This window comes from Ovis canadensis, chromosome 8 (assembly GCF_042477335.2).
Source record: "Ovis canadensis isolate MfBH-ARS-UI-01 breed Bighorn chromosome 8, ARS-UI_OviCan_v2, whole genome shotgun sequence".
NCBI classification, from domain to species: domain Eukaryota; kingdom Metazoa; phylum Chordata; class Mammalia; order Artiodactyla; family Bovidae; genus Ovis; species Ovis canadensis.
Window position 1 is genome coordinate 34,731,578 of NC_091252.1, and position 15,536 is coordinate 34,747,113.

General features: G+C 40.1%; 1 protein-coding gene across 2 annotated transcripts in view; it reads right to left on the bottom strand.

Moving 5' to 3' along the window:
• Positions 1-5,065: 5,065 nt before the first annotated feature.
• LOC138444721 (PH and Rap-GAP domain-containing protein DDB_G0271806-like) overlaps positions 5,066-15,536 on the bottom strand; it is a 228,314-nt gene continuing 217,843 nt past the window's right edge. Inside the window, exons 8-9 of one of the 2 annotated variants that reach the window (XR_011258555.1) lie at positions 12,618-12,684; positions 5,066-6,258 (exon numbers count right to left, since the gene is read on the bottom strand). The gene's annotated coding sequence lies outside the window, so the exon portion shown is untranslated. Of the gene's footprint in view, positions 6,259-12,617; positions 12,685-15,536 lie in introns of those variants that run through there. The other variant, XM_069598063.1, reaches the window with a different exon arrangement.

Consider the following 15,536-nt stretch of genomic DNA (forward strand, 5'->3'; position numbering starts at 1 on the left):
CTGCTATACTTCTCATATCTCTGGGAATATTGAAAGAAAGCAGAGAACCCAGATGGCTCAGCGGGTAAAGAATCTGCCTGCAATGCAGAAGACATAGGAGACTTGGGTTTCGATCCCTGGGTTGGGAAGATCCCCTGGAAAAAGAAATAGCAACCCACTCCAGTATTTCTTGCCTGAAAAATCCCATGGACAGAAGTGCCTAGTGGGCTGCAGTCCATGGAGTCATGAAGAGTCGGACACAACTGAGTGACTTAGCGCACACACAGAACTGAGCACCACATAGGTCTGTCTTTGTAATAAGTGTGCCCAAAGCAGCATCTGCAATCCTTTAATGATGCAAAGAAGTGTGGAATCAGTAGCAAATTCCCTAGTCCTCATTTAAGCTGGGTCGCATCATAAAAGATGGTATGGCAATGATTTAACTGACTGACTGAGTCATTCCAAGGATCCTGACTTCCATCCAGGTCCCTGGGCAATGTGGAGGAGGAAAGACAAGGAGAGGAGAGTGTCTTCCTCTTTCCTACCCTCTGGGTCAGCCTCCTTAAGTAGTTCTTGCTCTCTACAGCTTCATCACACATTCTTCCCCTTCAAAATCTCCACTACTGTTAGAAGTCAACATCCAATGTGCCTCAGTTTTCTCCTCTGTAAAATGAGGATAATAATGGTAACTGGCTTCCCAGGTGACTCAGTGCAAAGAATCCACCTGCCAATGCAGGAGCCACAGGAGATGTGGGTTAGATCCCTGGGTGGGGAAGATCCCTTGAAGGAGGAAACAGGAACCCCTACAGTATTCTTGCCAGGGTAATCTCATGGACAGATAAAACTGACAGGCTACAGTCCATGGGGTCGCAAAGAGTCCAACACAACTGAGCAACTGAGTGCACACACAGACAACAGTAACTACTTCCCAAGGGAGAAACAGGGAGGCACAAGCTACAGTGGGATCTGTGGAGGGGGTAGAGGGGCTGCAAATAAAGACAGGATGAGGTGGAAACACTACTGGGGACATGCAGAAGATAAATATGAGTGAAACATGATCACAGGGGAGATCTGGGCTATTTCAAGTAAGGGTTCTGACTTTAAAGGAATCAAGGGAGGGTGGGCTGATCCCAAAGTCCATGCTGTTTCTCAAGCAGCAAATGGAGAACATGGCTCCTGTTCTCCTGATACAAATGCGACCACTAAGAGAGTTGCTGAAGGAAAGGAAATCTGACTATAATGCGTCTTCTCAGCTGACATCACAGGTTGTTGACAACCCTGCTGCATAGACATCTCAATCTACCACTGTACAATGACATCATTATATAAGACTACATATATTTGGGTCACTCCTTGGATATTTTTCTATGATGATCACAGATTCTAATCAGTGCATTTGTATATCTAATATTGTATTCAGAAGAGGGATAGTTATCCCCACTACCCTAGATAAAAAGACAGAATGACCCTGAATCATCCTTTCATCCTTAGGTGGGGCGAAGCTGGCTAATTTGTCACTATCTTGATGAGACTTTCCCTGCTGTAAAATAGTGTCATAGATCTAGGAAGGACCTTGAAAGCTATATAATCCTTTTCTTGGCATCTCAACAATAGCAAACAGATGAGGAGACTAAAGCCCAGGCAGTGATATGAGGATTTGAATAACTGGGTATTTAAATTTCCAGCTCTATTGGCCATTAGTTGACCCCGTCGACCATAGCTAAATCTCTTAACCTTTAAAACACTAAAGTGGTGCTTTCTCAGTGCAATCCATTTAGAAAACTTTTAATCTGGGAATTCCCTGGTCCAGTGGCTAGGACTCTGTGTTCCCAATGCAGGGGCCTGCGTTTGATCCCTGGTCAGGGAACTGGATCCTGTGTGATACAACTGAGACCCTGGGCAGCCAAATAAATAAATTAAAAAGAGCCTTTTTAATCTTCCATCACTACTTATAAACAGAGAAGGATGTGGACACATGCACTACAAATGCCTTTGCTGCTTCTCCAGTGAAAGGAATTTTCTGAATAACCAGGTCAAGCAGACTGAGTCTGAAGGTAAGGCCAACTGTATCATTCATCTCAGTGGCATCCACCCGAAATCGAAGATTCTAATTCCAAGGGAAAGACAGATGGTGACAGCCTCCAGCGTAGACCTAGTGTACTGTGGTTATATCTGAGATGGATGGAAAAGACCATCTGATCAAAATTACCTTGGATATATACAGCCCCCAGACAGTCATCCCTTTTAGTAAATGAGCTAAACTTTTCAAAGAGAAGCATCTCTGGGAAGGTTAATTCACTGTAGTTTTGTGTGTGTGTGTGTGTGTGTGTGTGTGTGTGTGTGTGTGTGTGTTTTAAATTCTCACAGTAGTTTTTCATAACCCTTCACACCTTCATGTGACTTTATTGGATGAAGAAGAGCAATCTTCTGTGTGTCTGAGGAAAGGGTAAGCTGCAGTGGGGAGTTGATGCAGTGAGTCTGTCTTTCCCAAGAGCATCCCAAGAAAGAATCTTATTTTTTTTCAGGGAATAGAAAGCAAGATTAAGGGGAAAAGGGAGATTGGAGAACAATAATATCAGAATTGAACTATTACTGTATGTCCTAACGATAAACATAGGATTACTGAGCTAGACAGGAAAAAAACACCTTATAATTACATATTTATTTTCAGTGTTTTTTTTTCCTCCTTCTTTTCCTCCTTTTTCTTCTTCTTAGAAGATGTAAATTAGCATTTTCCAAGGAAAATCCGTGAGTCCCAAGTGACTGAAAGCTTTGCTTTAACCGAGAACAGGCATAGAGGAATTTAGTTATGAGTTCTAGCTACTGAGGACAAAGACATTTGTTGGGGCCTCTTTCATGCAAGGTAGATTGAACAAAATTCCATATTTTGAATAGACATTAAAAAAAAAAGCTTTATTGAGATATAATTCACATATCATATAATGTACCCATTTAAAGTATATTGGGTTTTGGTGTATAATATTATTAATTTTTAAAAATTGTAGCAAAATATATACATATATGACATAAAAGTTTCCATTGTAACCAATTTTAAGTGACGATTGAATGCAGAGTTTTTAAATCATTTTTTACAGGGGAATTCTGTGACTTACCTCTTGCTTGTCATTGTGAATCTGAAAAGAAAATAAATATACTGAAATATAAAAGACCAATTGAAAAGACATGCTGACATTGACTCTTCTGTAAATGAGCAGCAAGTTATTAACTGTTCTTAAGAGACTCCATCAGCAGCCAGGTGCCCTGTGACTCCCAGAGGCCTTATAGATCCCAGACTCCCTCAGCACCATCTGCCCAGAAATACTGCTTCAGGGTCATTACCACAAAATGATAAGTGTTCAAAAGGAGGGTTTCTCACGACTTCCTGGGAACTCTGGCTTATTAGAATGTTGAAAAAGCTCTCTAGGTGCATGGTCACTGGCTAAAAGCTGCTGTGATGGAGTTCTAATACTTAGATTGTTGATTGCCAGTATCTGAGGTTTTCCTAGTTCAGGATTTCACAGTAGCATCATTTTTATGTTTTGTCCAAGCTTTTGGTTGAAAATAACAGTAGCCAACAGTTCCTGAGCACTTCTCAGGTTCTGTCTTCATTGCTTCACATACATCATCTCTTGTGATTCTCACAACAATCTGAGAGAAAGAGGCTCTTATTATCTCCTTTACACAGACAAAGAAATTGAGGTTTGGAAATATCTAGTAACTCACTGGCCTACAGTGAGGTCTTAACAGCTGGTAAGTGGCAGAGACAAGACTCCAACCCAGGCCCCAGCCCTGGGCCAGGAGGACAGACCCCAAGTAAGCTCCTTGAGTCCCTGCATCTAAGCTCCTGCTGTGGAAGGGTCTCTAATGTTAAATCAGGAAAGCACCGAACCAGGACAGCTCTGAAACGATATTCCTGTCTTCCAGGGGCTTTCAGTCCAGGATGAGAGAGTACAAGGGCTCTAATAAGGCCTATAGTAAAGCTACCAATAACCTACTCCAGTATTCGTGCCTGGAGACTCCCCATGGACAGAGGAGCCTTGTGGGCTACAGTCCATGGGGTCGCAAAGAGTTGCATAAGATGAGTGACTAATCACAGCAGAACACAGCACAGCACAAAGCTACCAATAAAGTTGGGAAAACTCTTAACAATTTAAATTTCTTAATAGTTGGATGCCTTTTCGTTCCAGATACAATGATATGCAATTAAAACGGGCCAGGGTGAAAAGATAAGGGCTTCTCAGGTGGCACATTGGTAAAGAACCCACCTACCAATGCAGAAGACACAGGAGACCCGGGTTCGACCCCTGGGTTGGGAAGATCTCCTGGAGAAGGGCATGGCAACCCACTCTAGTATTGACTGGAGAATCCCATGGACAGAGGAGCCCTGCGGGCTATAGTCCATGGGGTCGCAAAGAGTTAGACATGACTTAATGATTAGAAAAGGGTACATACTATACAAATCATTTCTTTAAAACTTATTTTGTAATTTCTGATACTTCATACTGTAGTAGCTGCTGAGCTAAGAGGCCTCCAAGGTCCTGCAGTAGCTTTGAGAAAACAATGCTTACTGCACTCCCAGAGCAAACATGCTGGTCCTTCCAGTGCTGTCGTAATTAGTCTGTTTACTTGAAACACTTGAGCTGAGTTTACAGGGCCGCTAACTAAAGCCTCCTTACCTTAAGGGCTATGTACCTCTCCAGGAGATGTCAATTACTGCTTTGCAAATTGTGTCAACTTCTTGGCAAAATGGCAGTCAGCTGTCAATGTGAACACAAGATGAATCACAGAACTCAAGAGAGGCAGAGGTATTTGCAAAAGCAGACTTTCAAAGAGCTGGACAAGCCTGCAAGCATTACAGCCTTTGATTCCTTCATCTTTAACATCAACAAAGTACATCATGCTCAGAAAAAATATTAATCCTTTTTAGGTCCCTGACCTTTGCACACCTCTCTTAACTTTTCTCTTTTTGACATTGCTTGCCTCTATCTTTAAAAAGTGCTGAAGCATAAATGCTATTCTAAACTGGGTTACTTGTGAAAATACTTTTAAAATTATTTTTTGCTGCCAAAAGTAAAGTAAAACAAAATTTTTTTCTTTTTTTGCTTATGCTACTTAATCATGGATTTAGAAGCCAGGGATGGAAAAGAAATAATCCAGGATAGGTATTAAATGTTAATGTAAAATGGTTAGATTAGCAGAATATCAACATCTGGGTTTTTCAAAGTGGGGCCTTATACCACCTGCTTCAAAATCTCTTTTAGAAAACAAACAAATTCACCCAGGGCCACCTGGACTCAACTCTCTGGGGATAGAGTACAGTTATCTGCATTCTTAATCAGCTTCCTATGATTCAGGAGCTAATTGAGGATCTTTCTAACTTTTTTCTGATTAAAAGTGATAGGCTGGAATGTTCACAGTTCTGATCAGCTTTTCCCAGTGACTGCTTGCTGCCACAGTGGGGGTTCCTAACCTTTATTTGTGCCATGATCTGGGAGTGTGGTAAGTATACAACTCCCTTCTTAGGATAATGTTTATAAATTCATAAATAAAACATTGGATTTCTAAAAATGAATTATACTGAAATGCAGTTATCAAAGAAAATATAATTAGTTGCCTTTTAAAATGAATGTATAAAATAATATTCAGTAATACCAAATGATAGATATATTAACTACCAATATTTCAAAGCTGTGATGAACATAAATGAAAATTTGATATTCTTAACAATTGATGTGACTATGATTGTATTAATGACTTCTATTTCAGGTACAGATATAGCTAATACCACTGCTTTATTGCCTACATTTAAAAAGAAGGAAACGCTAAAGGTTAGTTAGAAGTTTGTGAAAATAAAGATGTGATTTTTTTCCCCCTCATCAGGGAGTTCATGAACTCCCTGAATTCTAAACTTGAGCTTATATTCTACTTGAATTCAAGCCCCAGTTTAAAATTCCCCTTGTATTATAGAAAAAGGTAGATAGTAGTCATGTAAAAACTTCCATTATTTCCCAGTTCAAATATGTCACTTCTAAGAAATGTCTTGCCAATTAACTAGACAAAAAGACTATACAAGGTGCAGCACATGAAAGGGCAGGGCAGCGAACACACCAAGATGTAACACTTGTTTGCCCTTATAGACCTCTGACCTGGCCACCTTAGAGACTGTGTGAAGTTGCAGACAGGTGTTGCTTGTGAGATTTCATCATCCCTTGGGGCAGCTTCTTCTGGGTCATTCATTCTCTAGATCCCTGGAACAAGCTTCCTCCACGGCTTCCTATACTGAGTTGGAGAGGGTGGAAAAAGATTGCTTATGTTATGCTGGTGGAAGGTTAGTCCTGGGCCCTAGAGCCGGGGATCTGAAATAGGTGTATGAAAATAAAACATTAAGCACATTTATCTTAAACCTTCCCCTGCAGCTCCATTATTTCAGGAAGGCCCTCGAGGGGCCTTTGCTGTGGGTACTTCACCTCAGGAAGGCGAATGAAGTGCTGAAAGCTCAGAGGATCCACCTTTTGTGGAGACTTGGGTCTGTCCACACTTAGCCCCCATCGTGGTGCAGAGGTGCTGAGTGAGCGTGGGTTCTTCAGTGTGACCTTTACTGATCCCTTAAATGTGACCCTTCAATGGCCTTCTGATGGTGGCAGGGGGTCGCTCATCTGGGGAGGTGACGCACACTGAATTGAGTGTCAGGCCTGGCACTGCAGGTCAGACAGACTGTGGTGCAAAAGCAGCTCTTTTTCTGTCCCTCTGCCTTGGGTTCCTCAGCTAGAATCAAGACAGTTGTATTAGATGATCTTTTTATATTTAGTGATTGAATTGTTGAATTGTTCTTCTAGGGCTGCTGTAACAGTAAACCACAGACTAGGCAGCTTACACAATGAAAATATATTCTCTCACAGTTCTCGTAGTCCTGGAGGCTGGCAGTCTGGATCAAGGTGTTGGCTGGGTTGGTTCCTTCTAAGGGCTGTGAAGGAAAGGGTCTCTTCCAGGCTTGTGGTGGCCTCTTCTCCCTGTCTCTTCACATCCTTCCCCTTCTATGTGTGTCTCTGTGTGCAGACTTCTCCCTTTTATGAAGATACTAGTCCTACTGGAGTAGAGCTTGCTCTAGTGACCTCACTTTATCTCGTAATCAAGATAAAAGGTTTTTTTTTTTTTTTTTAAACCCTCTGTCTATATAACATCCCATTCTAAGGTATACTTGAAGTTAGGACTTCAACATATGAATTTGGAGGGGATACAATTCAACCTATGACAGTGATCTTTTGGGTCTCCTTTACAGTGGATGATTTTAGGTGTTAGATAATTGTTCAACTCTCCCCTAGATGTCATGAGTGATTTTGAGACTTTCCTACAGGAGCCAGAGCACTGGTTCCTAAGGCGCTGAGCAGAAATGACCTGTCTTTGGCAGGTCTCTGCAGTGTCCAGAGGAGACTTGTCAGGAAAGCCATTCCTCACCCCACAGAAAAAAGCGACTATCCTTTGGGAAATCCCAGACAGGGCAGTCAGGAGGGCAGCAGTCCTCATCCCCAGAGGCAAATTGAGAAAGTCTTCCCCTTAGGAAGTCTGTTTCAGCTTGGCGCAGACTCTCTGTGCTGGGGAGAGGCACAGGGTAATGACTAATGAGCAATTTTCCCAGCCCAGGGAAGGGTCCTGGTCCCACCTGACCCACGCCCTTGCAGCCCCACCTTAGACACATGGAGCCAAGCAAGCCTTCAGTTCAGGAGAGGAGCGCCGTTGTGGAGCCAACCAGCTTTCACAAGCTTACCCTGGATTTCAACAGTAAATCTGGGTGTTCTCATAGTGTGTTATTTACTCTATGGCACTTTATCTGTGTTTATAAACCATCTACTTGGTTTTCCTGCCAACTTCAGTGTGGTATAATTGAAATTAAAAAAGAAAGAAATGAAGTGCCAAAGTCTGAAACTGTCATCTATAAAACAGAATAAAAGCCCAGCTGACTAAGCTAAAATATGTACAATCTGATGTACAACAAGTATTTTAAAATAATTTAAAAACAAAATCCAAATGAGAGTGTCTTCAAAATACCAAGGAATTTTGAACATTTGAGAGACAAAAAATACATGAAATCTCACAATGATTTTGATTTCATTAATGTTTCCTTGCTACTTTAGTTACCACAATCTATGAAATATGAACAACAAAAGTTATCTAAACTTATATTACAATGAGGTAAAAGCAATTTAAAATCTATTTGGAACTGTGAATTTTTACATTAAAATTTTATCTAAATCTCTGTCAGGCATGCTATTTTCCCCTCCCATAAATAAGATGTCTCTCTGCTTTGTGACGAGCTTCTTTCACTTAGTTTTTTTCTAAAGTGAGTTCAGTGATTTTGTTCTCGTTGGGGCTCTGCATAGTCTGGAATCCAGCTTGATCTTCTACTTCATTTCATAGCTTTTACTTTTATGTCAGCTTCTGGGACTATTGTTTTTTTAAGTATATATGTTTATTTTCATGCTTTGGTTTTATATTATTCACCGAAAAGGTAGCTGTCATTTACATATCCAGTCATCTCTTTTTTACATCTTTCTAATGTTCATCTCCTTTTCTGCAACTCTACTTGTTACCCGCTCCAGTTTTTGTCTGACTAGATACCTCAATTGTAAGCTCTTCAGGGTAGGGCTCCTGTCACTTGGTATTTTGTAAGGTTTTCCAGAAACTTCTTACCTGACTTTGAGTAATTATGATATGCAAACCACTATAATTCAGTTATGAATCTGTGAATGACAATATATCCTGCTGATAACATTTTAGATAACAGCTTGGTTAGGGTGTGGTTAAATAGTACAGATAGTTAGAAGTGGGGAAAGGATTAAGCCAAAGGAAAATTGGACATGAATTTCTTGAAAGTGTAAAGGAACTCAAGGGCTTCTCTGGTGGCTCAGTGGTAAAGAATTCGCTTGACATAAGAGACGGGAGTTTGGTCCCTGGGTCAGGAAGATGCCCCGGAAGCAGACATGGCAACCCACTGCAGTATTATTGCCTGCAGAATCCCATGGACAAAAGAGCCTGATGGGCTACAGTCCACAGACTCACAAGGTGTTGGCATGACTGAAGCAACTGAGCATGCACACATGCAAGGAAATCCAAACCTCTTGCAATGTGGCAGTTAGTGCCAAAGAGAAGTTGTGGGTAAACTCTCAAGCCCTGGAGAGGACTTGTACTTTAAGAGACACATGGAATGGGCTAAATGAGAATGTAAGAAAGCCCATGGCTGCTCATTTGGGCATGTTGGAAACCATAAAAAAAAAAAAACTATTCCTCAGGTACAGAAAAAATGACTTAAAAAAAATACGGTGGTAATATATTGCCCTGCTTGAAAACTGATCTGACTAGTCTGTGACCCAAGTGAACTTTCTTTCCTGTCTCTATATTGCTATGGCTATGATCACCGCATCTCCTAGGAGCTTGGAAAGTGACAAATCAGAAATTTGGAGATATTCCTTTAGGGTGAGGTCACTTCTGGTCACTTCCTCAGGGCCTTTATTAAATCAACTGAACAGCTATCCTCAAAATCCCCATTAGGTATCTGGGGACCAGTATTTATAACTATCAAAAGATGTCATCTTCTCTTTTGAAAAACAAAGCAAGATAAAGCCATAGAAAATTTGGAAAAATTACAGAGTTAAATTAAAGAAACTAATGTTTATGAGGCTTCCCTTATAGCTCAGTTGGTAAAGAATTGGTTTGCAATGCAGGAGACCTGGGTTCAGTTCTTGGGTTGGGAAGATCCCCTGGAGAAGGAAGTTGCAACCCATTCCAGTATTCTTGCTTGGAGAATCCCGTGGACAGAAGAGCCTGTCAGGCTACAGTCCATGGGGTCGCAAGAGTAGGACACATTTTAGTGACTAAACCACCAACTACCAGTGTTTATGAGAAAATGAAAGCCCTCCTCATAGAGATCACCCATGGGGACTGTGGCTTCTGGAATGCCACTTCCTGGTTATTGCCTCAGGGGTACTGCTGCAGCCATCCCCTGGGAGCATGGTAGGGAGTGTGGATCTCCATCAAATGCCCATAGCTGGGAGGGCTCAAGTATAAAAGAGCTGTTCAGACACTGGGGCTAGGATGCCAAGGCAAGACTTTGCATCATGTTATTTGGCTGTGTAAGTGCTCCTGAATCTCAGTCTCTCCCAAGGCTCTCAAGCTCATGAAGAATTAAAGGGGTGACACAGCACAGAGTCTGGGCTATCACCAGGGCTGACTCAGACAGTAGAAGCTCTCATAGTACCAGCTGACCACCTGGAGAGGAATGTTGGCAGCCTCTGTGGAGGTCTGGGAAAGATCTCGCTGGAGGAATAAGAAGACATAAAGGTGGCCAGATGAAGGATATAAACTTTCCAGCTTTGCTGGCAAGCTCTCTGAGGTGACAGGGTTGAATGAGATTCACTAAACAGATCTGGCAAATTTCTATGGTGCTAGGCCACTTTTAAGGTACCTTAAAATAAAAACAATGTAGGATGTTCTGGACAGAATGTTTACATGCACCCCCAAGTTAATATGTTGAAATCCTAACCCCAGGGTGATGGTATTAGGAGGTAGGGGCCCTTGGGAGGTAGTTAGGTCATGAGGGTGAAGCTCTTATGAATGGTGTTAGTGCCTTTATGAGAAGAAGGCTTTCTTCTCTCTCTGCTCTGCCATATGATGATATGTATGAGAAGAAAGCCACCTGCAAGCCAGAAAGAGGGCTCTTAACAGGTCTGCTGGCACCTTGATCTTTGACTTCCTGGTCTCTAGAACTGTGAGACATAATGTTTGTTGTTTAAGCCACGCAATCTGAACTAAGACATAGAGAATGCCTAGAACCTTGTAGGAGAATGTATCCTTTTGGGTAGTTCACAAAAAGATGAAAAGCTAAATATCTTTGGAGAAAAAATGAGCTTGAATTAGTATCAGAATTGGTATAAAGAATAAAACCAGGGAAACCCTGATTTAAAATCTTTCTTGTTTATTGTCTTTGTTGGAATCTTTCCTATCACCTAAAAAGTTCCCTAATTAATCAGTCAGAAATTTATGCTCTGAGAACATTTCATGGGATTAGTAGTTTTGTAATTGTTTCTGACTCAGTTCGTACGTATATATAAACTATAGCACAAGAGTGTCAAACAATGGAACAGTTTTCTCTCACTATAATCAGGCTTTGCTCTCTCATATCAAAATTGCTGATTTAAAAATTTTTTCTTGCCAGCTTCAAGGTTGCCTGTTACATAATTTCTTATGAAATAAGCCACAGAGCTGAGTTGGTATTACTTTATGTCTTTGATGTGAAATCTGAGGAAGTATAGTTTAAAATTCTGTTATAACTGTTAAAATTGAGATTAAAGTCACTGACCTCCAGGTGACCAAATAAAAATGATTAAAATTAGTTATATTAAAATATATTACTAAGAACAGTTTAAATACAAAGCTGTTACAATTTCTGCTAGCTCCATTTCTAATCAAGATAATTTGAAATTTTTGATGAATGTGACCTCTTTTATAGTTTAAGGAGAACTTAGTACATAGGATTGTTACCTATTAAATTATAAACCTATTTGAAATTTATGTGGTTGAAAGATAAGCTTTCTTGTGCATTTTGTTACTTAAAGCAGTTCCATAGATGTTTCTAAAAGAACTCAAAGTAGTACTATTTATCCCACAACTATCTTATTTTCTTTGTGTACACCTGGTGTTAGATTGGGCAGAGTTTAGAATATCGAAGTTTAGGAATTCAAATAACACAGGAGGTTTAAGTATTGAAATGATGCTTATTTGCAAGATTGTCATCTTTGCAGGTGACATATCCTAAAGGTACAAGTAGATGTTTATGTAGACAAATACGGATGTACATATACATGCAATTACATACATTTTTTTCTTTATATAATTTGCATGCTTGGGGCTGGTGCATGGGGATGACCCAGAGAGATGTTATGGGGAGGGAGGTGGGAGGGGGGTTCATGTTTGGGAACGAATGTAAGAATTAAAGATTTTAAAATTTAAAAAATAAAAAACTAAAAAAAAAAAAATTCTCTCAATGTGTGTTGTGAACCTGATCACACTCCACCCCCACTGCCTGCCCCATGCTTCCCTTCCTTCCATGGGATTCTGTGTAGTATAAAGCATGTAAGAGTTGAGGAAGATTTGGGGGCTACATTTGGTGATGTATCCTTGGGGTAAATCCATTATGTCAGTTATACAGAACAAGCAACCTTCCCACATTTCCTTTAAGATTAGTATCAATACCTTATTCAGGGGTCTAGATGCCATAAATATGTATTTGCTAGCCTTGTCCAGCAGGAAGCCTTCCCTGATAAGGCTTACCCCTTAAAAATAGCTGATTCTTTTACATCACATCAGCACATAGCGTTTCAAGTTGGATTTAATTTTTTTTCTGATTGCCATTTTTCAACCATTTTTTCCCCTACTGCTTTCCCCAAAATGTTCATTTCAAGGTTACCTACTGTTGAAATGCTTGTCACCAAATCTAATAAACACTTATCAATCAGTATCTTATCTGTTTACAAGTCATCAATATTGTGATCACTCACTCTATTCCCTGGGCTCCACCATTAACATTCAATGTTTGTTTACCTCTTAATCACATGGATAGTCCTTTTTCTTCAACTTTTCCATACCTGGTTCCTCGGAAACCTGCTCTTCATTCAAAATCTGCTGTCTTGTTTAGTGAGAGGCCTCATCCACCTGAGATGATACGGATAGTAGGGTACTGTTATCTGACAGATAAAACAGTTAGATGCATCTGAATCCAAAACCTGTCTTTGCCTTTGTGGATTCTCTTGTGAAAATTGTGTCTCTGACTCTAAACTTTGAGGTTGAAGTGGTAACAATTATGTCATAGAATTACTATGAAGATTAAGTAATAATCTCATAGGATTATTATTGTACATATTAATGATATGTACAACTGGCATGATGCCTAGAACATAGAAAACTTTTATTAAGTGTTAGGCTGTTCTTAATTTTTGCCTAATTGCTTTAGCCAGAAGTCACCCTGGACCATTTTATCCTACAATTAAACTCCATCTTACAACTGTTCACAAAGTACTATTGATTCAACCTTCTAAAATCTTCTAGAATTTATTACCTCCCTATTCTCATGGTTTAATTATTTACTGACTGTATCATTGCCACAGTTTCCCTGATCCACTTACAGCCAAAATAAAGTTTTAAAATGCAAATCTTGTCTTGGCTGGGCCCAAATTAAATTCTTCTGTGGCTCTCTGTAGAGTTCACAGTCACGTCTACCTCCACAGTGTGGTGGAGGGACAACTTTCCACTGTCCCTTGAGAGTTAAGTCCTGCTACTTCCCGCAACAAATTACACCTCGATTTTCTGAAGTCTCCAACTGTCTTTACCTTCCCGTGTGTAGTTATACCTTAGACTCTTCTTCCCATTCTCCTTTGATTCATCTGGTTATCCCCCCGACTTGCCTTAAAGTTAGCTCAGGCTTTATCTCCTCTGGGAAGGCATCCTGATGAGCCAGGCTGGTTTAAGTGCCCTTTCTTCCTCTGTGGTTGCCATCATCATGTGCATAGTATGGCCATAGCATGAATTACAGTATTTTTTTCCTCATGACTCAATTTCCATTTCCCCACTAGCCTGGAAACCCCTTGGGAACGTGTTAAATCTCCTGGATATAATTTACACCTTGTACATACTATGTCTCAATATATGTGTGTTGAATGAATGGAATGTTGAGTAATTTATTATAATAGAGTAAAACTTGAATGAATCAATAATTAGGTGAATTGATTAATGAATGACTTGAATCTTCAGAATGGGCCAGACTGGCAGGCATTCAGTTTTTTTCACAAGTAGTTTTCAACACCTTTTGCCCTTTTCTATCTGCCTAGTTTTTGCCTTCCTCTGCTGAGTTAAGTGCCCAAACTCTGAATACCTTTAACACCCCATACATGTCTCTGTATTAATACTTGCCAGCATGTTCTTAACAGAAGATTGAACTAAATTAATGTCAGGGTCATTACTCAATAGAATCCAGAGTCTAGACTCATCAGTGAACTCTAGGGCCATGGCCTTGTCTGATTTATATACTATGCATTGTGGATATTATTGTTCAGTTGAGTCGCTCAGTCATGTCTGACTCTTTGCGACCCCATGAATCGCAGCACGCCAGGCCTCCCTGTCCATCAGTGACTTACTCGAGCTTATAGACTTCTGCAGTGGAAGAACTCAGATTTAATTTCCAAATGCCATGCTATTCTATTTTACTCCTTTTAAGAGTCAAAAAACAAAGAAGAGTCACATTTTATTTATTTCAGTTTTTACTCATGTAAAAGCTGCTGCATCTAAATCAATTGTAGTCTAATTTCTGGTCCTTAGCTAATATTTAAAGTTCTCTGTAGATGTTTTGGACTAATGTTATTATTTCTTTTAATAAACACAAACCAGTTGAGCCACTTCCTTCTTGTGTATGGTCAGTGAGGAGAAAGAAAAGAAATGGATTACAAAATTTTACTCACATTTTGTTGGTTTATGGGCTATTTCGTATCGTTATCTACAATAATAAATGTAGTATATATGGTGATTTCTGAGATAGTTATAGTGAAGCATTGTGATTGACAACAGAAGAAAAACTCAAATATACTGAGATAAAATTGTTTCACCTGAGCTGTTGTTAGGGCTTAGCTGAGAAATAACTTTTTTCCTTCTTATTTCCCACCCCCTTTTTTCTTTCTTTTATTAAACCTTTGTTTCAGATCCCTGTTTCTTCCACATAGAAGGGAGGTTTCTGGACAAGGCCTTGGTTGGGTAGTTAATGACCTCACCTGGACAAGTTCCCACCTTATCTTTTATGTCTTTTGTGTACACTAGACAAATAAAACAGATGAGGAAGAATATTTTGAGCCAAAGAACACAGTGCAGTTGGAAATTCTTGCCTCATGTAGCCATAGCCGTGTTTATTGTTGTTCTAGCTAATACATACTAAAACACAGACTGAAAGATAGGGAACCCTAAACACACCACCCTCTTTCTCACGTCCACACCTTTGGTCCTGCTGAGATTACTCCATGGACTACCCTGTTCTCTGCCTCTTGAGTGAGGAGGAGTTCATCTTTAAAACCTTAGCTCTCTAGCAAACCCTTTTAGGTCTGCCTCTTCTAAGCACGTTTTGGGTCTAGCTCAGAGGTAACTGCCATGTTGAATAATAACCATCTCCTTGCACATTTGTCTTATCTACTAGGTTGTGAGCACCTTGGGAGCAATAGATTGTGATTATTTCACAACCAGATCCTGAGAGCCAAGCTCTGGGTAAGCCAGACACATAGTAGTCACTCAGATGTTTGCTGAATAAATGTGAAGTCTGGTCCTTAGTCTGAGATGATGTAATATTTACAGCCATTGACTCAGATGATAAAATCCTAAGCCAATCAATTAGGCAATATTAAGAAAAATGACTCAGGTTCTTTGTAGTTCCCAAAGTATATTGAATGCAGTAATTTTAAAGACCAGGTAAACATTTTGATGAAATATGTTAGCTCTGTAGAGGGAGTTGGAGGTAGAATGGCATAATG